At 51.4% G+C, this 25,153-nt stretch overlaps 1 protein-coding gene across 6 annotated transcripts in view; it reads left to right on the top strand.

Annotated features, from left to right (window-relative positions):
• ZNF469 (zinc finger protein 469) overlaps window positions 1–25,153 on the top strand; it is a 234,382-nt gene that overhangs the window by 175,889 nt on the left and 33,340 nt on the right. For 4 of the 6 annotated variants that reach the window (XM_071814560.1, XM_065848417.2, XM_071814563.1 and 1 more), the window contains one exon: window positions 10,836–10,948. The gene's annotated coding sequence lies outside the window, so the exon portion shown is untranslated. The remainder of the gene's footprint in view (window positions 1–10,835; window positions 10,949–25,153) is intronic. The other 2 variants (XM_071814562.1, XM_071814564.1) reach the window with 1 other exon arrangement.

The following is a 25,153-nucleotide window of genomic DNA, read 5'->3' as shown; positions in this document are numbered from 1 at the left end:
TATTGGCATTTAATGGGGGGATGATGAGTTGAAAGCCCCGGCTGCTGTTTGCAGGAGGGGGACACGTGCACACGTCCACACGCATGTTGCACGCACACAAACCTCTTCTCCTTTGGAAAGTGCTAATGGGAACAAGCCAATGTAGATTGTTCCATTAATGGGGATTTATAGCACAAATCTGCTACTGTTTTGTCAAGACAAACAGAAATAAGTGGGCTTTTAGTGCTGGGAAAGCTGGCCCCGGGGCTGTGGGCTGTTTGGTAGCACAGGGCAGCTGCTCCGAAAGGGCTGCAGGGGAGCAGAGGGAATAAATGGCAAAAGATGGAGACAAGAAGAACCAGGATTTGGTGGAGGAAGAGAAGAGATCAGGGACATGGAGTCCCAGCTCCAGTGAGTGCTTTTTCTCCGTGAAAGTTTTGGCTGGTGAATTTGCTGTTCGTTTTCCCTTTTGCTGTATATTTCGAAAGCTGCTTTCTGCTCCAAAAGATGTGTTGGTGTTTATCAAGATGTAAATAACGTTCTGTGCCTTGGCTGCCCTGGGCAGAGAGCTAACATCGCCGTGGGTCCAGCTGCTGAGTGATGGAGGTGCAGAGATGCTGGATTATCCTGCTTCTCTTCAGAAAAGGGTCTCGGCCTCCAGGGCTGGTCCAGGATAACCCAGGGTGGATGTCACAATGGTGGAGGATGTGAGCAGGTTGGGCTCATGGACATGGTGAGACATGTTTGAGAAACATGGTTTAGTGCTAGAGTTAGGTCATGGTTGGACTCAATGATCTTGAGGGTCTCTTCCAACCAAATCAACCAAATAAATCAACCAAAATGATTCTATGATAAAAGCTGGGTCTGGTGTGATGTGGGGCTGCAAGGCTCTAGTCTCCACCTTCAGCTGGTTTTTGCGTGGCTGAAACAACCTTGTCTTCCTTTGTTTGACCTGACTGAGATTTCTTCTCTGTGGTTCTGAAACCTCTCAGGAGCATCGGCCAAAGGCATCTTCTTTCTTTCTTTTGTCAACCCCCATGTGTATATGTATATATATATATATGTATATATATGTACATACATACATATATATACACATTACTGCATCCTGCATCTCCCAGCCTTGTGAAGCATCTCATGGGGGGCTCTGCTGCTGGAGGTGGACACAAGACAAGGCTGTCACCCTGCTGCCCTCCACGGGAGATGGGTGGCCTCAGCAGGGCGTGCTAGCACTGAGGGCGACAGTTGGGGACAGCCTGACCCATGGCTTGGTTACAGTCAGAGGTGTGAGGTTATTGGAAGGTGCTTGTTTGTGTTGAGTGTGAATAACGTATTGTTCTCCCCGCACCGGTCATTATTATGCAAAGCCAAGTCCTAAAAAAATATTGAATTTCCTCTCCCATAATTTTGAGGAAAAACACTTATCTGGCATTAAGCAGCAATTGTGAGGTGTCCTTTCATCTCAGTGCTCAGATATGGTGAGACATGGAGAGAGGACATGGCACTGGGAGTGGTGATTGCAGACTGGGGCAGCAACCTTGTCCTCCTCCTCATCTTTTTATTTTATGTTTTTTAACACATATGTGGCTTGATACTCTGTGAAAAGATTATTTTTATTCTAGTGCTTGAGCAAAATTCAGGCTGAGCTTCTGCATCTACAGGAAGACTTTAAAGAGGGTCTATGCCACTCGGTGTGTAAAGGGAGCCGGGATAGAGAGGGGTGCAGGGCAAAAGCCTGAATGGGCTGAAGAGAAATTTGGGAAAGCTTGTGGCTGTGGTGACATTGAAGGATGCAGCAGGATGGGACGTTGCGCGTGTCCATCCAGACCCAGCACAGTGACGCTGGGATGGTGCCTGCAGGACTGGGGGATGGCCGGGTGAAAGATGGGTAGAAGAAGAAGGTGGTGTTCCCTCTTTGCTATTCTTCAATTCAAAATGCAAAAAAAGAGAAGAAAAAGGATTAAACGCTTTTGAGTTTGTGACTGGCTTGGAGGCAGGGACAGGCTCAGTGCTTCTGCTTTTGAAGGTACCACCCAAAAGTTTTCGTTTTGAAGTTATGAAACTGGAAAATCCAAGACTAACTCAGTTGATCACAAATGGAAAATGAAAATTAGTCCTGTTGCACTATTGAGTACAATCCATGAAAGACCAAGAAGAACAGGAGAAACAGATGTGGTGACACTCTGGGCAGGTGACACTGGGACGGGAGACTAGGTCTGGCTGGGCTCCATCCCAGCTGGATGCTCTGCAGTATCTGTTCCACCCAAAAGGTACAGGTAAGGGTTTAGCAACATGCAGCCACCTCTAAGATACCTATTTTGGACATAATCACAATCTTTCTACATTTAAATAGCCAGAAAATTGAGCCCTTGAGTTTCGCATCTGCAAGGCTGAGACAGTGCCAGAGCCTGGGCTCAGCAGTGGGTCTGTGCAGGGAAGGGGACAGGAGCGGGGAACAAGATAATGCACCGGCCTCTTCAACTGCTCCCCGGTCACCGAGCTGGCACTTGCCTTGCGGATTTCATTGGAGAGGGAACGTGGTGCTTCTAGAAGTCATTGCACATCTTTCCAAATCAAACAGGAGCCTGCCCGGGGCTTGGTGCTGCGGGCATGGCAGGGCTGCGGGACACGTACCAGGCTGGTGCCACCCCGCCGTGGTCCCCTCTGGCTCAGCCAGTGCCACCAGTTCCTCAGGGCGACGTTTCACTCCTGTCCATTGCCAGGTTTTGCTTGGTCTCTCGCCCCTGGGCACAAGGTTGCAGTTTTTTGGCTCAGCGGGAGAAGCCAGGCGAGCTTGGGTTGTTTTTATTAGAGTTTAAAAGGAAGCTTGAAAGCAAACGTTCCTCCACGTCCTGAGCCTCGGCTGCACGTCGCCACCGTGCCAGCACAGCCAAGCTGCAAAATCCTCATGTCGGCCCCTGATGTCCCAGCTGCAGAGAACTGGTGGCACCAGCAGCCAAATCCCGGCACCCTGCGTCCCCTTCTGCCCAGCCAAAGGCACCAGGGCAGCTCTGGGTGCAAATACACTTTTGTTTGCTAAAATATAAGAAATACAGGTCCAAACGTGACCTTGTGTTGTTCCTTTAGGTTGAAGAGCAGTGTGTCCTCTGAGCCACGACCCCACGTAATGCTTCTGTGTCAAGCCTGCGACACTTCAAGCTGATGTGACCTTGGGATTCCCTCTTTGCTTTCACCGCCTACTTGTGGGGGACATCACCTGTCTGTGCTAGAAAATGGGTATTCTGGTGCTGGGACTATCCTGGGTTGGTGCCTTCAATCACTGTGAGCTGCTTTGAATATGCAGTGACTTGCAAGGATAGCAGGAATATGCTCCTATTTAATCTGGCTCTTGCTTTTGGAAGCAACAATAGCTTCCTCATTGTGCACTTCTGTGTGCTGAATTAGGGCTTGTGCTCATGTCAGTCAGAAACACAGACAGTTCGTGTGCCCCAGCTCTGCACCGAGGGAGGGTGATATCAGCCCCATCCCAGGTGTAAGGGAGATTTTGGTGGATGTTGTTGGTCAACAGAGGTATTCTGGGTCCAGCTTTTTTCTCAGTGTAAAAGTGTCTGTTTGCAGGGAAGAAAGAGGATGCAAAGTCCCGGCGGGGGATGGCGTGTGCCTCCTGTCCACATCTGGCTCCCTGGAAGCAATAACATGCTGCCGAGACGAGTGTCTTGTTTGTGGGAGCTGCAGCTGTTTAACAAGGAGAAACGGCTGGGATGCTTTGAGATAAGGAACCAGCAATGCAGGTGATGGGCTGATGGTGTGGGGAGGTTGCCCAGCAGGGCCGGGAGAGCTGCCATGGGGCAAAGCCCCATCCCCATAGCTCCTCTCCTCCCTGGAAAACTCTGTCATGTTCCCCTTGAACCTCTTTTGCTGTTCAAAAGCTGCTGGACCCCAAGGGCTGGGCTTGCATGAAGCCAGCACGAGTGAGGGGACACCCAGCCTGATGGCCACAGCATGCAGGGAAGGACAGGAGAGGTTTGACACAGTATGCCAGGACTCTGGCCACCAGCCCCGGTTCCCTTGCCTCTCCCTGCCTCCGTTTCCCCATCTGTAAAGCAAGGGCGGGAGCGCTGGGGGACATACCTGGGGATGGCTGGCATGTCCCTGGCTGCGCTGCTCAACCCCAGGGCTGACAGTGACCTATTTACCTGTGACAGAACTTTCTGCTCCACTTATTTGACCCGGCACCTTTCCGTTTGCTTAAAGCCGGGAACGTTTCCTCTCGGCCAAGCCGGGCGCGCACGCAGGTATGTTTGCTCGAGAGACAAACCGCTGCTCTGTGCATCCTCACCTCTGCGCCTCAGAGGAGTGTGGACCCTTTCACTGCGATACCATTGCAAAATTCACCCTGAAAAGCCTCCACATTTCTCTTTGCCCCTTTCTCCCCATTCCTCTCAAGCTTGCACGGTCTTCATCTCAGGGACAGGGAGTAGAAAGGTGACATTGTTCCGCCCTGGAAGGCCGTCAACATCCCAACTCCCCGGCTCTGTAGCTGCCTCAGTCATGCATGTTTGCATATGTTAAAAATATTTAGTCCGCTGCTAAAAAAAATATTATGCCCGAGATCTGGGGCCAGCTAAATATAATGCCATCTATGTGTCCCTGGTGCTGCGTGCCGGAGGCACAGAGGGGTACTATGCGCCTTCGGAGCGGCCCTGGGCTGCGAGCAGGGATGCTGGGAGCCATCCCGATGCTGCTGTCTGCCAGAAATGCTTTTTTTTGCCCCTTTGGAGAGGGATTTGGGGCAAGGAGAGCTCTTTGCTGGGACGTGGGTTGTCGCTTCCCTGCGCCTGGGCAGCCTCAGCAGCTGCGGGCAGGGATGCGCAGGGCAGGGAGGAAAAAAAGATCAAAAAGAAGATGTTGGCTGTAAGAAAAAATTGTAAAAATTTAAGAGCAGACTGGGCTAATTCCTGCAGGTCAGGGATGAGCCAGGAACGGTCCTGCTCCCCAAACCCTCCGGCACATGGAGTGGTTTCATGGCATGGACGTGTGCCATGGTAGAGGGGACTGAGACCTCCCCAACTCGTTTTGCATGTGTCACGGATCATATTGAGAGCAGGTTACGGCTCTGACTGACCTTGCCCAGGCTTTTGTCCCCGCTCTGGAGATACCCAGTGCTGCTTGGGCTTGGGTGAAGCTTCCAGATAAGTTGCATATAAATAATTTCAAGCCAGCTGAGAGTGTGGGAGAGAAAACATTTCCCCGTAGTAATGTCCCCTGATGAGGGGCAGGAGAAAAGAGTTTGTTCTGGCTGCAGGAGGAAGACAACAGGGAGCAAGGCCACAGGATTTTTGTGCACAATCATTAAGGAATCATTTCCTCTGCTTTTTTTCCTTATATATTTATTTTTGAAGTGGGAAAAGAGGTTGGAGGGAGGGTGGGAAGGTGAAATAAACCCAGGCAGAGATTGTGAAGGAATCTTTATCCCCCCTGCTTTTACTTTTTTTGGCTTTTTTTTCCCCCCATTCTGTGAGTGTTTTGGGAGGCAGAGGGGCGAGCGGCTCTGGACACTGCGGCCATTCATGGCTGGGCTGGGGGGAGCTCACCGGAGAGGAGAAGAATTTGTTCACAATATAGCACAGGGTTAAAATAGGCTGGTTGTCTGAGCGTGGATGTAGCATAATGTATAGAAGTGCCAAGCATCAATAAGTCTATTTATTAGCAGAGCCTTTTGCCAAGCGGGGCTGTGAATAAACTATACAGCTCGCACAAAAATGTAAATGTTAGTGATCCCTTAGAGACATAATTACAGGAAAAAATAAGGACAGCTTTTCAGCATTTGGGAAGCCAGCCTCCTTCATCCCCTTTTTAAACTGCTGATACACAGATTATTTTCCCCCTGTGGGGTGTCTGCATCCAGCGCGGCGCGTCCCCCCTGCTTCTTGCAGCAGCTCCATCGTCCTCCCTGCCTGCTAATTAAAGGCAAGTTGTGTCTCCACGTCCCACAAAACGTGTTTCCCCGCCTGCTTTGCTGCGCAGAGCTCTCGAATTCCTCAAGCCCGTGTGCCGCTGGCTGCGCTGGACCACGGTGAAAGGTTTCATTCATCCCTACTCTGCTGCCTTCTAGAGTTACCACACCCTGGGCCTCTGCGCTGCAGCTCCTCTGTTTGCCTTTCATTAGCAGGATTCCCAGATCCAGCGCCTGCGAAGCGCTGGGATGAGATGCTCCAACCCTATTAGCGTCAGGGCTCTGCAGATACCCGCCCCGCGCGTGTTCCGGCCCTTTGCCGGGAGCAAGAAAGCCAAAACCTTTAAAAAGTGCTGCCCTGACTGACCCGTGCCTCAGTTTCCCTTGAGTCCAGCTTGTTTCCATCCACCACAGCAATGGGTTTGCAGCATTTTCTGCAAGCTGGTTGGGGAGCTGCAGGTGGGACGGATTTAGATTGGATATTGGGAACAATTTCTTCCCAGAAGGGGCTGTGGGGCATTGGAACAGGCTGCCCAGGGCAGTGGTGGAGTCACCATCCCTGGAGGGGTTGAACAGACAGAGATGAGGTTCTCAGGGACATGGGGTAGTGCCAGGGGTGGGTTAACGGTTGGACTCAGTGGTCATTAGGGTCTCTTCCAACCATAATGATTCTATGATTCTGCCAGTTGAAATCTTTTATAAAAGGGAAATAGGCAGCAGAAACCCATCTCAAGGATGGGATGGATGGGAGTGGGTCTGTCCAGGCAGAAAGCGAGTTTGGTTGATGTCAGCTTTTCTTTCTGGAGTCAAGCTCTTCAGCAAACCTTTCCCCGAGCGAGATTAGAGGAGAGCGAGAAAATTAGTTTGGAGGAAATCCGTGCTGGGGCACGGAGGGTCACGGAAGGGTGATGCCGAGGGAATTTGCTTTGGGAAGCAAAAGCGAGGCAGCACGGAGCAGCCACGGCGTCCACCACCCCCCATCACCTCCAGATGAGATCAGCCCGCGGCCCTGGCCTGGCTCTCGTACCAAGCTGCCGCTTTTATGGATGAGCCGGTGAAGGAAATTAACTTTCAATGAGTTTTTCACTGGGAAAGGGACAGGCTTTTCAACCGAAATTTATAGCAAAACGTTAGCTTTACATTGACCATCTGTCGTCTGCAGCCATATTGAACTTCATTTGGTTTTTGGTGCTTTGCAATTATTCTGTTAGTAGCGAGGGTTCATCTGGGGTGAATTTAAGCTTCCTGATCACTGATTTATCTCTAGTTGCCACTCTTGGAGGTTTCACAAATAGCTCAGAGTCATGGGCAATTCATCGTGTTTGATGGGAGCTCTCTGAAGCCAGCCAGGCTTTTCGGAGATGCTGTCCCTGAATCTCATGATGCTGCTGCCTTTGAATCACCCTTTCCCTTCAGCTGATGCCAGTGGTTGTCCTCTCTGCATGGAAGGATGCAAAGATGAGGGCTTGTGTGGGGACCTCAGGTGATGAGCACCCAGGTAGAAAACGGAGTTGCAGAGGTGCCGTCTCTTCTTTAGTACTGGTGACTAGGGCCCCATAGATGCTCTTCATGGCTTGGCCTGTCCCCTGCAAACCCATACATGGTGGGAAGGGCGTTGACTCCTTCTGTCCCATAAACAGTGCATCCCCACAAATACTCTTTTAACAACAGTAACTGCTGTGGGTTTGAAATCCACCTTGAAAACCCCATTGGACTTGAAATCAAAAACATGCTCAGCTACTCAGCCTCCCTGTTGAGCAGACCATGCGCATCGCTGCTACCTGGCTGGATTACATGACCTTTGGAAGTCCCATCCAACCCAAAATATTCCCTGATTCTGTGGATTGCATAGTCTGGAGCCACTATTCCAAAATGTCCCATGAGTCCTGGCAGCCAGGTCTGCAGTGGCGTTTTGCATTGGAAATCCCAAAGAGGTAGGGACAATCACCGTCACCTTGGTCTCTGACTTCTTGCTCGTAGTCACTTGGATTGTGGTTTTGAGGAGCCTGAAATAAAGAGCAAGCAGACGGCACAGCCAAGCGATGCTGCTTGCAAAGTTCCCAGCCACAACTCAGCTTCTGGCCTGTCTCTGAGGTTGTGTCCTCACCACCTTCCTTGGGACCATCTCATGCAGTTCCTTGGCCAGCCCTTGTGCTCCAAGGCTCTGATCAGAGCTGTGGATTCAGATTGGGGTCAGACATCCTTGACATGGGCAAACCAAAGTCTGTTTTCACCCCATTGCTCGTGCAAACATGGGTACGTGCCTGCAAGGAGGCTGGCATGGGGAGGAACATCCCGATGGAGCACAGGAGCTGCGAAGCCCAGTCCTGACCCAGCTCGTTGCTGCAGGTCACGGCAATGGTCCTGCAAATTGTCCGGTCCGCAATGGCCCAATGCTGAAAGCCCTTAGCTAAAAGGCAGTAAAGCAGGAGAAAAAACTTCTAACTAATACCACAGTATATAAATAATTTATAATTTATATATGCTTATAATCTCATATCATTAAAAAAAAAAAAAAGCACGCGGCCAGCCGTACTTGCTTGAAAACGTCTTTTTCTAGTGTATAAGATGAGAAGAGTTTCAAGCCCAACTGATTTCCAGGAAATTTGGATGTAAGTTAGATATCACAGAAGAAATCCACAGTGAGGAAGAACAGGGCACTTTGATCCTGGTATCTAATGCATCAAATGCTGATGCGGTTGTCACCACCTGGGGGGAGAAACCACTGTTCTTGAGTCTGAAAGGGAATTCTGACTACTCCAAATGAGGGGCTGGGTTTTATTTTAATGCAGTCATATATGTATTTTAGGTAACGTTTATTAGTGAAATGCTTCATGGAGACAGATGCACCTGGGTTTGATTTATGTTACATGAGAAACGTCTTGGCCAAGGCAAAAAGCACAGAACTGGGGGGGCAGTGAATGAAACAAGATTTTTCTTTTATTGTGTATAACAAGATGTTTGCTCTGTGACAATTATACAAGTGGTTGCATGTCAGTGTGCTCAAAACAAATCTATGAATACAGCATGTATTTCAAAATTCATTGTTTTGCCTTGTGAACGAGTCTTCTAAACAAGTCCCTGACCGGGAGCCAGCGCCTGTTAGACCGGGCTCAGTTTGTAGTAGCTCTCTTGGCTTTGGGAAAGTTCCTCCGGACTTACCTCATTGGCTAAAACCAGCTCTGTTGGGGACTGTGTGTAGCGTTTCACGGTGGTATTTGCCAAACGGATGCTAGAAGCCGACGCGGTGGTACCCTCCTTGCTAGGGATGCCTGGAGGTCACCTGCTCTTCAGAGGATGCTTTGGGGTGTTTTCCCCAAGGAAATACCTGCTGCTAAAAACCACACATGTTCTTACCTTTAAAAAGCAAAAGCTGAGCCTGTGCTGAAGCCTTGGCAGTGCTGGGAGGGCGATGGGGGGAACCGGGAAGCTGGGCAGTGCTGGGCAGCACTGGGCAGCATCATCAGCCTGGACCAGTTCACCCATGTAGAGCTGGGTTCAGGCTGGGTGGGACAGACTGGAGGCAAACTGGTCAAAAGCAGCATTTTTCAGGCCTTTAGTTCTGGTTTTCATCAAAATAGGCGTTTTGCTGAAATTGCCCAGGCCTTTGGAGAGCTTTTGATCCAGACTGGTGTGTATTATTATTGTTATATACCATGTTTCCATAGGGTGTGTTGGACGTCATGAGAGCAAAACCATGGATGGGAGGTTGTCCGTGCCGCGTGAAACAGGGCACAGTGTAACCCAGTGATGCCAAGAAATGTTTATTCATTTCTGGGGCTGAAAGGGGAGGAAAAAAAAAGAAAAAAAGTTATGTTAAATAGGAGTAATTCAAAACCACTTGAGCTTTATTGCAAACAATGTCAAGAGTTGGTGTAGCCCCGCTATTGCCGCCCACAAAATTGACTTTTCAGAGGCAGTTTGCAGTTGTTGCTGTAAATAAGCGCGTGTTCTTCCAGGGGCTGCTCCATTCGGAGCCGCTTGGATGGCATCCAGTCCAGGGATTTTATTCAATTCCACTTGATTGCCAAGATTAGATGACAACTCATTCTCTGCACTTACGGAGCTCCAGGAATAATCACCGCAACGTGAAAAATGCCAGTCGGTCTCGTGCTTTGGAAAGTCGTATTGACCTCAGAGCGGGATTTCAGATATTATACCCGCTGTCAGAGGAGCGCAAAGCAGATAATCCTCTCTGCCTTTTATCCTTACAAATTGGGAGAAAGCTGCTTTTATTTATTTATTTTTTTTTTTTAAACCAGGAGACATGAGCAGACCTGATCACAGATTGAGGGAAAAAGAGGCCAAATTGTGGATGCTTTAGGCAGGAGCAGCGCGGCCCTTTGCCAGGACAGGGCCTGATCCTGCCCCGCTGTAAATCAGCCCCAGCTGCCGGGGAGGCAGCGCGGTGGCTCTGGATTTACTCCGGTGTAACGGGGAGCAGGGAGGATGTGTGCCTTTGATATTGTAACCTAAAACTGGCAGCTTTCCCTGCTCTGGCAGGAGTTGAGAAACATTGCCATATGAGCTGGTTTTCCAGAGGGGCCTGAAAATGCAATCCATTATCTGATATTTTGTAGCAGCTTTTTTAATTAAGGCTTTGGCTAAAGGGCTGATTAAAGAGGTGTGTGGTTTTTTTGTCCTTAGGGACTTGGCACATCCTTGCGGCTGTCACCCTTCTGCAACTACAAGACTCGCTTTCCCTCCCGTGTCATATTCGGAGCAAAGCCTCTGTTTCTTTTTTTTTCCTATCCTTTTATTATTATTTTTTTTCTCCCTACCAGAGGTGCAGATAAATCATTATAGTCTCAGCTCAGCTTGTCTCCTTCTCCCGTAGCCCAACTTCTGTGCGCTACTGGCTGGTGCGGCACAGAGGGGGCGTGAGCAGTGCGGCTCCGTGCCTGTGGTCAGTAATGAAGACTTCTCTTTTTATACACAGATTACGGAGGAACTGCACGGGGCCAGATGGCAGCTCTTAATTTCCCAACTTTTTAATTTTTCAGCCCTCACCGAGGAGAGCGCAGCCTTCCCCTCCAGCCGACTTATAATGAGGTGAGTAAACACCCTTTTTGTCATTTAAGGCTTGCGCCCTGATGTCATGTAAATATTATTTTTGTTTGGTTGAAAGATTTTTTGGGGGGGGGGGAAGGAGAATGTGCTGTCTGCCACATGTCAGTGCTGGGGGTTTGGTTTCCCAGGGTTTGTTCACCTCACTAACCCTCTTTGCTGCAAGCTCCGGAGTTTTTGCTCTGCAAAGTCCCTTTAACGCAACTTTTTTCCCCACTTTCCCATTTCTTGCTCATTCAATGACTCAACGAGCTTTGTCAGAGTTAAAAAATGATGCTGCTTTGCTGAGAAGTATTTGGGTTATTTGTGTCACCCCAGAACTTGAAAAGAATAATCAGTGCCAGCCCCTTTCCCACTCACCCCCCAGGGCTAAGGCTGCCCCTGGATTGCAGCTGGAGATGCCAGGAATCCCCTCGGGCTGGGGGCTGTTCCGGTGAACCCCCCGGAGAACGGGGCTCTGCTTTGCTCCTGTCCTCACCTGCCACCATCCCACCTCCCTCATGTCACCTCTGCCCTGGTGGGGTGACCCCCCCGGGAGACAAAGAGTTAACCCACCCCCCCCCAAAACTCCGACTTCAGCTGCAAAAAATATGAAGTGTAGATAGATCTGCTCATCTGCTGAGCAGAGAACTTGCCTTTGATGTCGGTGCTTCCTTTCCTCCTTACTTTTTTTCCTCCCCCCCCCCACCCCCCGCCTTCTTTAACCCTTGTGCCGGGTGGATTTACAGAACCTCCCCCCCACCCCGCGAGCATCGTGTGTGTGGCAGAGCGTTGGGGACACGCAGGGACACCGTGGGGTGCTGACATGTCCCCACCCGTTTGGTGTCCCCCCCACCCCATCCCTGGGATGGGCATCACCCCCCTGGGAGCGCTCTCCACTGCCCCGGGAGGGCGACACTGGAGGGGACCAGAGGAGCTGGGTCGCGAATGCGCTGTCACCTGGGGTGGCCCGAACCCTCTGCACTGTCCGACAGAGGGATCAGCCGGGTCGTGTTGCTTTGATTTCAATTATTATTTATTTGGGCGGGGGGAGGGACGGTGTTTAACCCCTTTTCTTCGCCGCCGCAGAAAAGCGCTGCTGCCGCTTTAAGGCAAAAGTCCCTTTAAGTGACTTTCCATTCGCTGCTTTGGAGAGCTGAGAATTTGGTTTCCCAGATTTCCTTTGAATCGTGTGCAGTAATCACAGGGAGTTTAAAAAAAAAAAAAAATCTACTGTACGCTCAGGAAACCTTCAGCAGCAGCAAGGGAAAAAAGGGAAAAAACTGAGGTTTAGGGGAAAAAATGAGATTTAAGGAAAAAAACGAGATTGGGGGAAAAAGAAGTTGTCTGCTACCGTTTCCTTTTGCCTTCCTGCTCCTGTTGCCTCTCCCTGTGTGGGGAGTGGAGGAGCGAGGCCATGTCCCCCCCACGGGACGCAGGGGGCTGGAGGATGCTGCACCCCGGGGTGTCCGCACCCACCCACACCGGGCAGCCACGGGGTTAACAGCCCTCACCAGCTGGGGAGCATCAGAAGTTGAAGTTTTGCCCCAACAAATTAATTTGCACTTTCTTTTCCTCATGTTTGCTCTGGGAAGAAAAGAAAAAATTTTTTAAAAAGAAAGAGGAAAAAGAAGGGAAAAAGCCGCTAAATAAAGCAGCAACCTGGAAGGGAGCTGGGGGAAGGCTCTGTTTCCTCAATTAGCTGGGACTTGCCTTCTCTTGACGAACGAACGGAAGGCAGCACGTTTTAGCCTCTGGATTTGTGGAGCTTTCGCAAAGTGCCAAGTCTGGTTATACGGGGACTTTGGAGGGTTTAGGTGGAGGAATCCGAGTCGCTCTTGCTCTGTTAACTCCTTCGAGGCTGAGCAGCTTTGGGAACCTGGACCTGGCAGAGCAAAACCAACCAGCGGCCCCATAAGGAGGGAGATTTTGGGTACCTGAGTGCTTTGGGAGAGGGGGTTTCCCCAGCTGGGACCTTGCCAGGCTGGGGCTTCACCTACACAAGGTGTGCAGACGGACAGATGCCATGGGGACAGACGGACTTTGGGATGAGTTGAGCATATTTGTTATAGTTGTTGGTGGATGACTCACAGGACTGGGGTCAAAGATCGACTTTTGGGTTGTGCAGAACGTCGGAATGTGTCAGTGGTCCTCGTGCCTGGGAGGAGAGGATGAGGATGCGGTTGGCTTGCGGTGAGGTGCTGGCACTGCAGCACATCCCACCTGTGCTGTACGCTGCAGCATCACTCTTGCGGTCAGCAAACGTTGTACAAGCCGTAATGGCAGGAATTGCTTTTGGCACTATAAAAAATACATGCGAGAACTGGCTGCAGACCACCAGCAGCCAAGAGCTTTGGAAAGTGACGTCCTCACCAGGCCGGTGCAGGGAAAATGCTCTTTGGCAGAATGGACTTACCTGTGTTGTATTTGGCCAGGGCACGTGGGGAAATGCTTTCACCTGTACGGGGGAAAAAAACCTCCTGGAAATTTAAAATTCACATCCCAGTCTGTCTTGTCCTTGGAAATGAGACCTTGGCCACACATGAATGCGGGATGTCCCAGTGTTGTTCGGGCTGACCCGCCGTGCCTTTGCCCAGAGACTCGCTGTCCCCAGGATGTCGGTCCCGGTCGCACCCACGCCGACGGGGCTGGAGCCAGCACCCCATAAAGCTGCTGATGCTGCTTTACAGGCAAGCGCAGGCAGCACAGGGGGGCTCTCACCTGCCTGTGCCTGGCAGGGAAGCCTGCCCGCCTCACAGTCACACTAAGGCTCCTTTACCACTCATTGGAAGCATAAAGGGGCCTTAAAAAGGAAGCAAAAGTAACTTAAATTTAATTTACACTCACTTAGAGACCTCTTTACATGGCTAGAGGAGCATAAAGGGGCCTTAATGTAGCTGGGAATCAACCCCTGAAGGTATCTGCTCCTGAGTGCTGGGCATTCATTTTGCAGAAGCTCACCTCCGGCTGCAGTCCAGCTTTTAATTCCTCAACCCAGCTTTTAATTCCTCAACCCAACTTTTAATTCTTCAGCCTGGCTCCTCTGACATATGGGGAGCAGCAGCATCGGCCCCGATGGGGTTAGATCTCATTTACATGCACGTAAGCGAAATCAGAGTTGGGCTTATTCGAGGAATAACTTGCAGGGAGCATGGTCTTGGCTTGCCAACATGTTTGTGTTGTCTGTCCATCATCTGCTTGGGATCAAGAGAAAGGATTTACCAGTTGAAATTCCCACTCCAGCATGGGAAGGGACCCTCTTCTATGGCGGGAGGCTGGGTGACTCGAGGAGGGGATGGCTGATGCTGTTTCTTGTCACTTCACACCCACTTGTGTGGATGTGGCTTCCCAGGAAGCCTGAGCCTGCCCTCACCTTTTCTGTTATCGCAAATGAAGCGAAGATGGACGTGAGGGAGGAAACCACATTGCAGCCGTGCAACACTGCGGAGCAGTTTGGTGTTTGCCTGGTCCCCTATGAATCCCAGCTGCTGGCTGGCCGGACTCCCTAGGGCATCATTGTGAGGGTGCTGCTGGTTTTAAAGCCTTGGCACGCACACCACAGCCCAGCGATGGTCCACAAGCCGTTTAGCAGCATCCCTGTGACACCAGGAATCCCGTGCTGCTGCTTTCACGCGCTCTCTGCATCCTAGGAGAGCTGGAAAAAGCAACATCCTACCTCAGGTTTGATGAACCAGAGCCAGGATTCAGGGAAATCTGGCCCTTGTGGGACGGCAAGACAGTTGGGAGAGAAAATTCAAGTGTCTTGCAGACTGTGCACCCTGGGCACCCGGGACATTCGTACCTGCCTGCACATATGGTGTGAGTTTTTCAGGATAACGCCCATCGGATGTCAAAGAGCCGGGATCTCCCATCAGAGCATCACCTGAGGATACTGGGACCCAGTGTTTCTGCTTATTTGTTGCCCCCAAAGGCCCTGGAGCAACGAGCCTGTGGAGGAGGCTGAAACCAAGAACTTGACATATCTTGGAAAAGGATGGGGCATTTTTTTCTAAGAAAACCGTCCAAATTTATCACAACGCCAGTTCAGAAGGGAATATTTAACCTGGAGCTTTAGGACTGGAGTCAATGCTGACCAGAGTTAGCATTCCTATGGCCATAGTCTCTCTCGGGACTGTTCCCAGATCTATCACTATGGGATGCTCTCAGAGACATGGGGACAGACAAAACAGCCCAAGGTGTGACCCTTTGTCACCATTCCCGTGCTCGCAGGGTCACTGGCATCAGTTCTCTCCACTCCACGTGGTGGGATGTGAGGGTGTGCATTTTACCAGGACCCACACGCCCTCCTTCTCCAGGGCCTCGCAAATGCAGGAACGAAATCCAGGAAGGAAGGACCAGCTCTCACGCTGTCCCCTGTGTTTTCTCTTGGGTTTTAATCTGCTTTGTTTTTTTTTCTCTTAATCTTTGGCTTTAAACACATTTAATGCTCACCTGTTCCTGTCCTGGCAGGGCTGGCAGGCAGACGCTGGGCAGGGAGCGCGGCACATGAGTATTTGCAGGTATTTGCTCTGTGTTTTGGCCTCCTTGCAAGCCCACTTCCCCCGTGCCAACCCTTGCTGCCTGCCCACTGCTCTGAAATCCGCCTGGCACCAGCTCCTTCCCCTCTCACGGTTTTGCCCAACAGCGAGGTCTTCTCCATCCCTGTGTTACCCACCAGTGCCCTGTGTGTGGGACAGGCTGTGGGACTCCCTGGGACGGAACTGGGCACGGCTGTGTCCCCCGATGCAGAACTCAAGCTATCGTATCCTCCCTGTGCAATGATAGAGATCTCCTGCAGAAGGCATGTGAACAATGCAGCCGCAGGCGACTGTCAGTGTCTCCTTAAAAAAAAAATTACCTATTTTTGGTTTGGATCTACTGCTTTTTAATTAAGGGGAACCGCCTGCCCCCTCTCCATGGCCGCGCAGAACTGCCCAGACAAACGGGGTGGCAGGAGTTATTTAACGCCCCTTCCTGTCAAGCTGTCATGTTTAATTAGCACCCTCCTGCCCAAGCCCAGGTTAAAACCAGGCTGCACTGACACCGGCGGCTGGCCCAGGGCTTCCCGCTCAGCAACACCTCCAAAATACCTCCCTGGGAGGGATGTGTAAGGTGACCCTTGTGTTTCTCCCAGCATTGCAGGATGCATTAGTATTTCTTCTTAGTGGGACAGTGCTGTTGCAGTCGGGGCTCCCAGGATGAAGAACAGGATTATTCCCTCTGGGCACAATGCAAAGCTCATCTGTGCGTGGAGCCACTGTGTTACTCCAGCCTTTTCTGCTGCAGACTCAGATTTGAGGATCGCCTGTAGCCCTGCAAAGGGGAAAAGGCTGCTCTCCGGTCCCGTACGGGATGATAAGCTAAAGCAGCTTCGTGACTCTGCCTGCCACATCTGAAACCATGCAACCACGAGATGCAAAGTGCTCCTCTAGACATCTCCTGCCGGATCTCCCTGCGTCAGGCATCGCCGACTCCCAACAGATGCAGAAAGTTGGGCAAAAGCATGGAAAAGCTGGAATAACCACCGGCACTGCCTTCAGCCCCATCCCTGCCCACCCCACCCAGCCTGGGGATGGTTTCCCTACAGCTGCACTGGGTGGGACAGAGCCCTGTTCTCTCCTGGCACTTATCAGTGACCAGGTAAAGAATTTTTCTAATTGACAGCAAACCACAGCATTTTACAGAGCGGAGGGGACACCAGTGCTCTATCAGACGAGCGGTAAAACCAGCCCGATGGATGGAGCTGACCTGCCTTGGCCGGCTCTGATCCAATAACTCACTCGAGTTTGCATTTAATTACAAAAAGTTAAAAAAAAAAGCCCTTTCTTTTCACAACAACAAAGCCTTGAACTACACTTCAAAGTTGGGTTTCTGGGACAGTTGCATACCTTTTAAAAATAGCCCTTCTGAGCGGTGCCAAGTGCTAAATGGATTGCAGAGGGCAGGTCCCCCACGTGGGGCTTCCAACAGCCCAGGCAACATCGCTGTCTGAAACCGCTGCCTGCGACCGCTGCCTGTGACTGCTGCAGCTCCCCTGAGACCCTCCCGTGTTGCATGAAGCTGCAGCTCTGCTTTCCTTCTCTTGGGCAGCAATTTATCATCTGGGAGGTTAGAATTGGAATATCCACGGCAGGGAAAAGGCTGGAAGGGAAACTGAGGCAGCGCCAGTTCAGATCCAGGTGTCCATTCCAGTCCCTGCTGGGATCCTTCTGGCTTCTGAGGAGTCTCCTGCCCCTTCAGCCCAACCTTGCTCCTGCTCCTGGTCATGTATCCTCAGAGCTGATGGTCGGGCCAGCTGCGGTTTGGGGTCATTTTACTCTGAACCAGGGAATTCTGCTCTCCTGAACATTTTCCTGAGCATCAACAACTTTCTCCCTTGCCTGTTGGTGATGCTGAAGTTGTGATGCATGGAGAGTGGGAAAGAGGGGGTTTGTAGCAAAGAGTTCTCATGGTGATTAACTGGGACAGATGAACACAAATCCACCCAGCAGCACTGAGGTGCCCTGGCTTGGACCATCCTCATCCCTGTCCCAGCCTCCCTCGTCAGTGCCGTTGCCATGTTTGGAAGGGCGGGAGGACTGATTTACCAGGGGTTTTAAGCAGGAGCTGCCTCCCCAAAGCCTGGAGTCATCCCAACGAAGACAAGTTGTCCAAAGTCAAGGTGGAAGTTCCCAAAAGGGTATTTCTTACTGCAAGGAAGCAGAACCACACCTCTGAGGAGCTGGGACGTGGGGCCAGGAACTGAGGATTTGCTTCAAGCAAATGTGTTGCATTTTTCTGGGGCAGCATCTCTTCTCCTGTGATGCCTGTAGGGCAGGTGGGAGCCTGGAAGCTGTTGATGAAGATGAAGGGGTTTGACCTGTGCCATGAATAAAGTATCAGATCTGCTTCCCGTTCAGCTCCCCCAGCAGCAAAGCCGGGGAGGATGAGAACCGGTGGGTTGTCATCAGCATGCCGCAGCATCCTCTGGTGCTTTGAGACCGATGTGGCTGATGTCCCCAAAGCCCACAAGGCCACACCAGCACTGTTTGGATGTGCCCACCCTGGTCTGTGTCCTCCAGCATCGCTGTTCCCATCACCGCGGTGGCTGCTGCTCTTTCCCTCCTCGGAAAAATGCCGCCTGGGCTGGGGCTCCTCTATCAAACCCTGCAAACCCCGCAGGAACAAATTGCTACCTACTGGAGACGAAACCTGGCTCCCAGGGCAAAGGAGACGGCGTTTAACGCCGGGAAAAGCTCTTCATGTCGGAAGCGTGCTTTTCTTGGACCGCTCCGCTGTATTTATGCAGGCTGGTATGTGGGGAGTAATTAGAACCTCATCCCAAGTACTTGACGAGGTTGTTTTCCATTCGAGATGTTGACAGGTCAGGCTATCCAGCCGTCCCTCTGTGCCTAAAAATGTTGATGGTTTATCTTTGCTGAAACCAAAACAAGGGCCTGGGAAGTTCTTGGATAGTAGAGAGCGAAGATGCACGCGCGTGTGACAGCGCTGGGTTCCTTGTGCTCACAGCGAAGCCCGGGAATGGGAGAAATGGGAGAAACTGGTTTAGACACCCGTGTCAAGGAGCTGGGGCTGTGCTAGCTGCTGGGGAACATGGGACAAGGATGCTGAATGGAGCAGAGCGAGCTGGGCTGAGAGATGTTTGTCTGGACAAGCTGCTCCCACCCAGAGCAGGGATTCGGGCACCTTGAAGCAGGGAGAGGTGGGTGCTTCACACCTCCAGACCAAGGGTTTCACTAGAAATCTGTCTATAACCAGAACAGAGAGAGAGGTGAGGGTGCCAAAGGTGCTGCACTTGCTCTTCTCTCTCACGCATAGACTTTGTAAAATCTGCAGGAAAGGTCTAGGAGCAGCTGGGGATGGGAAAGCTCATAGAGCTTTTGGAGGGTTTGGGGTCAGACGAGGTGTTTGCACAGCCCTGAGCAGCTGAACTAAAATGACCTTATTTCAGGTGATTTGTGAAATGAAGCTGAAAGGGGAAGCCCGTGGGGATATGTCCGATCTACTCTCACCCGCTGTGGTCCCAGTGTCACCCCCTCACCTCGAGTGACCCTTCCAACCCCTCCAAAGCTGGAAAAACCCTCAGAGGACACACCAAAGGGGTTGAGTTGGCCATCTGGTGTAGGATGCCTGTTTTTCAGCAAATGCATTAATAAAGGGGAGTGGAAGGAGCAGACTGGGGTGGGAGCGCCCCTAAATCCTGGTTGTACATCCCAGTGACCTGGGGGATGGGATGCAGATGGAGGGGATGGGCTGGAAGGAGCTGGAAGGACCAGCGGCCAGGCATCGCTCCCAACCCACTGACCCCATGTTTTACAGCAGCCCCGCTCCAGTTTTGGGCCGTTTTTTGCTGCCAGAGCATCGTGTCGTGGAAAGAGGATTATTTTCCTTCTCCACATTTGCCTTCCATGCAAACTGGCCTCGCCGTGTAATGTTTCTCATTTCCTCTAGGCATTAACGAAGGCTGGAAGTGAAAAGCTGCACACTTAGGCTGACCTAACCCCAAGCTAAGCCGGCAGCCGGAGGGACACAATGAACCGGCTGTTCGGCCCTTGCTGGCACCGGCTCCTCGGCTGCTCCCGACACAATGGTGTTTTCCTTGGCCGGCGTTCAGAGGCGCGGGAGGGAGATGGTGACAGGGAGGATTCCCACGTCTCCACGCTGAAAATGCCCAACACGGCGGCGTTGGGCTGCTGGGACGTGCCAAGGGACCCATCCTTGGTGGTATAAGCCCACGGTGGTGTCTGTCACCAAAGGGCGCAGGGACAGGGATGAGACGGGCACATGGCTGAGCACAAGATGCTCCCAGTGCAGGAACCATCCCATCCTCTGTGTGTGCGGGGTCTCTGCTTCATCCATCCCATCAGCATCCTCTTGGAACAATTTTTTTAAAAAAAACCCTAAATTTAATGATGGAGCATTGCTCTTGAAATAGAAAATATGGGCTCTCAGCTGATAATCATTGATGGCTCACACCTGCATTTTGGGGTAATAAACCCTTTTTTCATAATATTCTCCCCAAAGCTCTAGCAATGCAGCAAGTGATGTGCTTCCTAATAGCATTTTCACTAAACCCAGTGTTTTATTTCATATAAAGTCCTTCTGAACATGTTTTAGTGGCCTTTTTGAAGCGATTCATTGCCATTTGTTGTGCCATGGCAGAGGCAGCCCTGATGTTCAGATACATGCACATACGGTGCCTGGCAGATCTCATACACATTGCTTTTCCTGCCTTTCAACTGCTCTGGATTTTGCAGAAAATCAGCAGATTTTTGTGCCAAGTTGACTTTGATGTAATTTTTGAGGATTTTGCAAGTTCATCCGTTGGGGAGGTGTTGAAGCTTCAGCTGAGCCTGGCACGCTGCTCTGATAAGGCTCTTGAGCACTTTATAAATGCGAGGGGTCCCGTGTTAGGTGGGCTGTGGGTGGTCTCAGATGAGGAATTGGAAGGAAGGCAATTGCAAGCAAGGTAATTGCAAAGCAAGGAATTGTAAGGACTTGCAAGAAAGGCAATTGTAAGCAAGGAATTGTGAGTAAGGAATTGCAATCAAGGAGATTGCAAGCAAGGCCTCACAAGCAAGGTGATCATAAGCAAGGTGGATGTTTCCTGGAGAATCCTGGAGGGATCCCTTCCTTCTGCTTGCTGTATTTCACACTTCAGGACTATTTTTTTTTAATTTGGAAGCAGCGTAAAGCGATGCTGCAGGTGGCTGTGGATGACATGCAGGTTGGTGCAGCACCAACTCACAGCAAATTGCCACCAGTGAAGTGCCCGGGTTGCCCGTGAGCCAGAGCGATGAGCCCAGGACTTGTCACAGGAGCAAGGCACGGTGATGCCGATAGCTTAGGGACGAGCTTTAAGTCTGGTTTTAGTGCAAAAAGCTATGAGAATCCAGTTGAATATAGCTGCCTGGAGGGTGGCAGAGGCTCTCCCGTCGCACACTCCGCGGTATCGCTGGCTCCGCCACCAGAGCTGCAGCCTGAGCAATTCAAGCAGGAAGGTTTTGAGAAGCGAGGATAATTAATTTTGGAAGAGATTACGAAAGCTGCGGTGAATTCTCTGTCACTTCGAGAGCCCAAAGCAGACTTTGGACGCTGGTGTAAAATATCTGCTTTCATTCAACCGCAAGCTCTCGGGGCGAGGCCAGAATCCCTCGGTGAGACTTTTCTGGCCAGCGCCGCACTGGAAACCAGTGACTGGCTGATCAGAGGGAAGAGTAGTAATCTTAATTTATCACATACTTTTCATCCCAAAGCACTTGCACAGTCCGAGCGATCTTTGCTGCCAGCTGGTTGCAGCAATCCCGAGCTGAAATGTTTCCTGGGCTGTGACGGCAGCGAGGGCTGCGGGGAGGCAGGTTGCTCTGCAAAAAATCCTTTTTTCCAGTAGAGATAAATCCCTCCTGGGAGATGCACAAGCCAGACAGATGGAGCTCCCCGGATGGGAATGTCGGCTGGGGAGAGTTTCACAACCCTGGGTTCACAGCAAGGTCCTTGGGACGGCTACAGGGCTCGCACGGCATGGATCCCGTCTGCATCCCGACGGATTTTGCAATAGAACATCCCTCCCACAGCTGTCAGGGTGTCGCTGCCGGCAGCCCGGGTTTGCAGAGTGAGCAAGCCAGGAAATTTTGCGGCATCAAAAGCCACCACGCTTTGCATGAGCCGCTCCGAGCTGGTGGCATGAGCAGCGCAAGGCTTCGGCTTGGGGAGAAGATTTCAAAGCAACCCTGCATCCCAGCCGGGACAGCTTCTGGTGGGGCTGGAGAAACCTTCCAGGACTGGAACAACACATCTAAGTGTTGCCCGGCATCTCAAATCGAGGGCTTAGTCCTGTTCACCTGAGACAGATCTAAACTAGGATTTTTTCTCTGTAGCTCTGGGGTTAAATGGGAGCTGCACACCCTGGTGCAACCTGGAGATGTGGGAGATGCTCACCCCAATGTGTGCTGCAGGTGTGGGAGATGCACACCCTGATGCAACCTGCAGATTTGGATGATGCTCACCCCAATGTGTGCTGCAAGTGTGGGAGATGCTCACCCTGATGCCACCTGCAGATCTGGGAGATGCTCATCCCAACGTGTGCTGCAGATCTGGGAGATGCTCATCCCAGTGTGTGCTACAAATCTGGGAGATGCACACCTTGGTGCTGCAGATGTAGAAGGTGCTCACCCCAATGCTGCTGGTGGTGTGGTCCTGTGGCCAGGCAGGCTGGAGAGCATCTCCCTGCTGCTCCTGCAGCCCTCATCCCACCACAGCTGCATCCAGCACCAGGCTCCTGCCTTCGCAGCTCTCAAAGCTCTTCCCCAGGCAGCCGCCCCCCTCTTCCTCCTGGGCCTCCCTGGGGACTTACATGAAAAGGTCATTTATAAAACCTGACGTTTTGTTTCATTGCGAATGCCCCAGCGAGGGCTGGGCTTGAACTTCGCTTTCATTCCACACGGCTCCTATTTATTTCTCGGATGGATTAGTAAATCGTGGCTGTCACGAAACATTAGCCTGGCTGTTTCATCAGCTCTCCCTCTGCAAGCTGACAGTTCATTAGAGCGCGGGACCCATCAGGATGCTGCCACTGCCTGAGCCAGGCTTTTCTTCCAGGCTCAGCCGTGCTCCGCATCATCCCAACCAGCTGTATAAATGCAGCAATGGGTTAAAACTAACAAAAATAAAAGGCTCCCCAGAAATCAATTCATTATTCAGTTATCATTTCTAGAAAAGCCAATGGAAAGTGTAAATAACACAAAAGGGGATGACGATTGGCGGTTTCCAGGCACTGGGGCTGATACAATTAAGGGTTTGTGTGTCGGGGGGCTGCACGGTAGCCCCCTCTTTGAAAGGTTTCGTGCCCTCTCTCAATTGCTAAAGTAAACCTCTCGTCCCCCTGTCAGCTTTGATTTGTAACCATACTCGTGGCATCTGGTTTTCATATGAAGGGTGGAATACAGGGGATGCTGTCTGCTCACTTCTGCCCAGAGCTATTCATCTGGGGCCGGCTAGCCAAAAAAAAACCTCTGTTCCTGAAAGGCACTAATCATTGCGGAGGCGGAGGGCAGAGAAAGGATCCGCTGTCCCTGCCTGCTGTGGGATGCGAAATGAGGGGCAGGAGAATGAGGAGGAGCCTTCGCCGAGTCCGGTCTCTGCTGCAGCCCCCATCGACACTCGGGGACCAGGACCTGGCAAACACATCCCGATGTGTTTGGGCAGAGGGAAGGATGGGTTTGCAAGAGGGATTTCAGCAATGATTGATGGTATGTGTGCATGGCACATGTGTTTTTTGGTACATCTGCCCCCTGATTTGTCCCCAGCACCCTTTCTCCATGTTCTTGGCAGCATCAGGTGGGTCTGAGCAGCCCCAAACCTCCAGAGTTGGTGCCAGGGGGTTTGCTCCATCCAGTCGGTGCAAAGCCCACAGGGCTCAGAGTGTTCGCAGGCTTTTGTGGTGTCTTTGGGGTTTTGCTGGGGGTGAAATGGGCTTATCTCAAGGTGTTGTGATCAGAGACGGCTTTATTAAAGAGGTGGTTTGCATTTGCAAAGCTGGGAGCAGCACCACATCCCTTTCCCTTGAGAGATGCTTTTGGGACCAAGTGTTTTTGGAGGAGCTGTAGGCAGTTCCCCGCATGTCCTGAAGGGCTAATGGCAGGTGAGCAGGTACAAGGATATCGCAGGCTGACATTCTGGGGTGACATCCCACAGCCTGGCGAGCCCAGCCTCATGAGGAACCCCCAGCCAGGTGAACTTTGCTCACTCTCACCTTATTATTTTCCCCAGGGCAGTGGTGGAGTCACCATCCCTGGAGGGGTTAAACAGACGAGAGATGAGGTTCTCAGGGACATGGGGTAGTGCCAGGGGTGGGGTAACAGTTGGACTCGGTGATCTTGAGGGTCTTTTCCAACCAAAATGATTCTGTGATTCTATTCTGTGATTATCGGAGTGGGAGGGTGGGCTGAGGCTGTTCTCCAGCTCCCATCACCAGCATACCAGAGCACTGATAGCAAAGCCAGCAGGAATCAGCCAACTGGGAACACTGAAAAGCCGGAGGATTGCAAAGCCCACAGCCGTGCTTGGAGCTGCCATGGAAGCTGGGAAGCAGCTTTAAAAAGAGGAATATCCACTTCCAGCTGCCAAGAGGCACCGGGAGCAAGGGATGCTCCTGAACCTGAGACCTGCCTGGGACATCCTGTGCATGGCTGAGTGTCCCTCTGTCCCCAGCTGCCAGCTCCATCTCAGGGTGTGCTGGCAGCTGTCCTCTTCACTCCCATCCCCTTTGGGGTGGGAAAAGCTGGGAGCCACATCCCTGGATAGGGATGAGCGGGATGTACCCGATGCACAAGACCAGGTTCAAAAAGCACTGGGGACTTGCTGCACCCTTTTTCTTTGCTAGCAAACCACTTCTGAACCCCATAAAGCTCTTAGAGAAAAACACTTTGGCATGATCTATAATTTTAATGTGATGGTCTAATTATCCCAAACCAGCAGCTGATTTTCAGCAGCGAGGAACACTCTAGAGGAAGCAACTTGATTTTCCCTTCCCTTGCTGGACTTCCTAGGATGCAGCCTTTGATCCAGATGCCTGATGTTATCGAGTAGGAAGCTACAGCTCTTTGAAGTGGCCTTCACATCACACTTTAAATTTCAGGGGGTTTTGCAGCCTTCGTCACTAGGTTTAGGTTTGGTATGGATCACCCCAACTTCAGATCTGAGGACCGTGGCCACCAAAGGATGTTCAAAGGCTCAGCCGGAACCACTTGGGTTGGGAGCTTGCAGAAGATGCAAGATCGGAGCTTTTGTTTTGGAGTTGCCATGGATCCGTCTGGAAGCAACAGCACGAAGCTTTCCTGAAGCAGCAGCAAACGGCTCTAGGATGGGACCAGCCCAGAGCAGTCGGTGCTGGGAGCTCTGCTCACCTGGAGAGGATTAAGGAGGGTGTGGATGGGCTGGGTTTGGTTTGCAAATGAGTCCCACATCACTAATGAGCAACATCCACAGCTGTGAGTCACACAGCTGCCTCCGGGGTCGTGGGGGTGAATTGAGCTTGATTCGTGCAATTCCTTAAGCTAGGCTTAAAGTGTAACTGTTATTGCTTGTTTATACTCTTATATTTTTTGACAGCCCTGGGCATGTTGTGCTGGGGTGCTGCACGGGCACAGAGCAGGACGGGGGTCTCTGTCCCCTAAAACAACCTGAATATTAGCTGAAATGGTGCAGATTTGG

Source organism: Patagioenas fasciata, chromosome 13 (genome assembly GCF_037038585.1).
Source record: "Patagioenas fasciata isolate bPatFas1 chromosome 13, bPatFas1.hap1, whole genome shotgun sequence".
Taxonomy (NCBI): domain Eukaryota; kingdom Metazoa; phylum Chordata; class Aves; order Columbiformes; family Columbidae; genus Patagioenas; species Patagioenas fasciata.
This window is presented reverse-complemented; position numbering and strand designations above follow the sequence as displayed.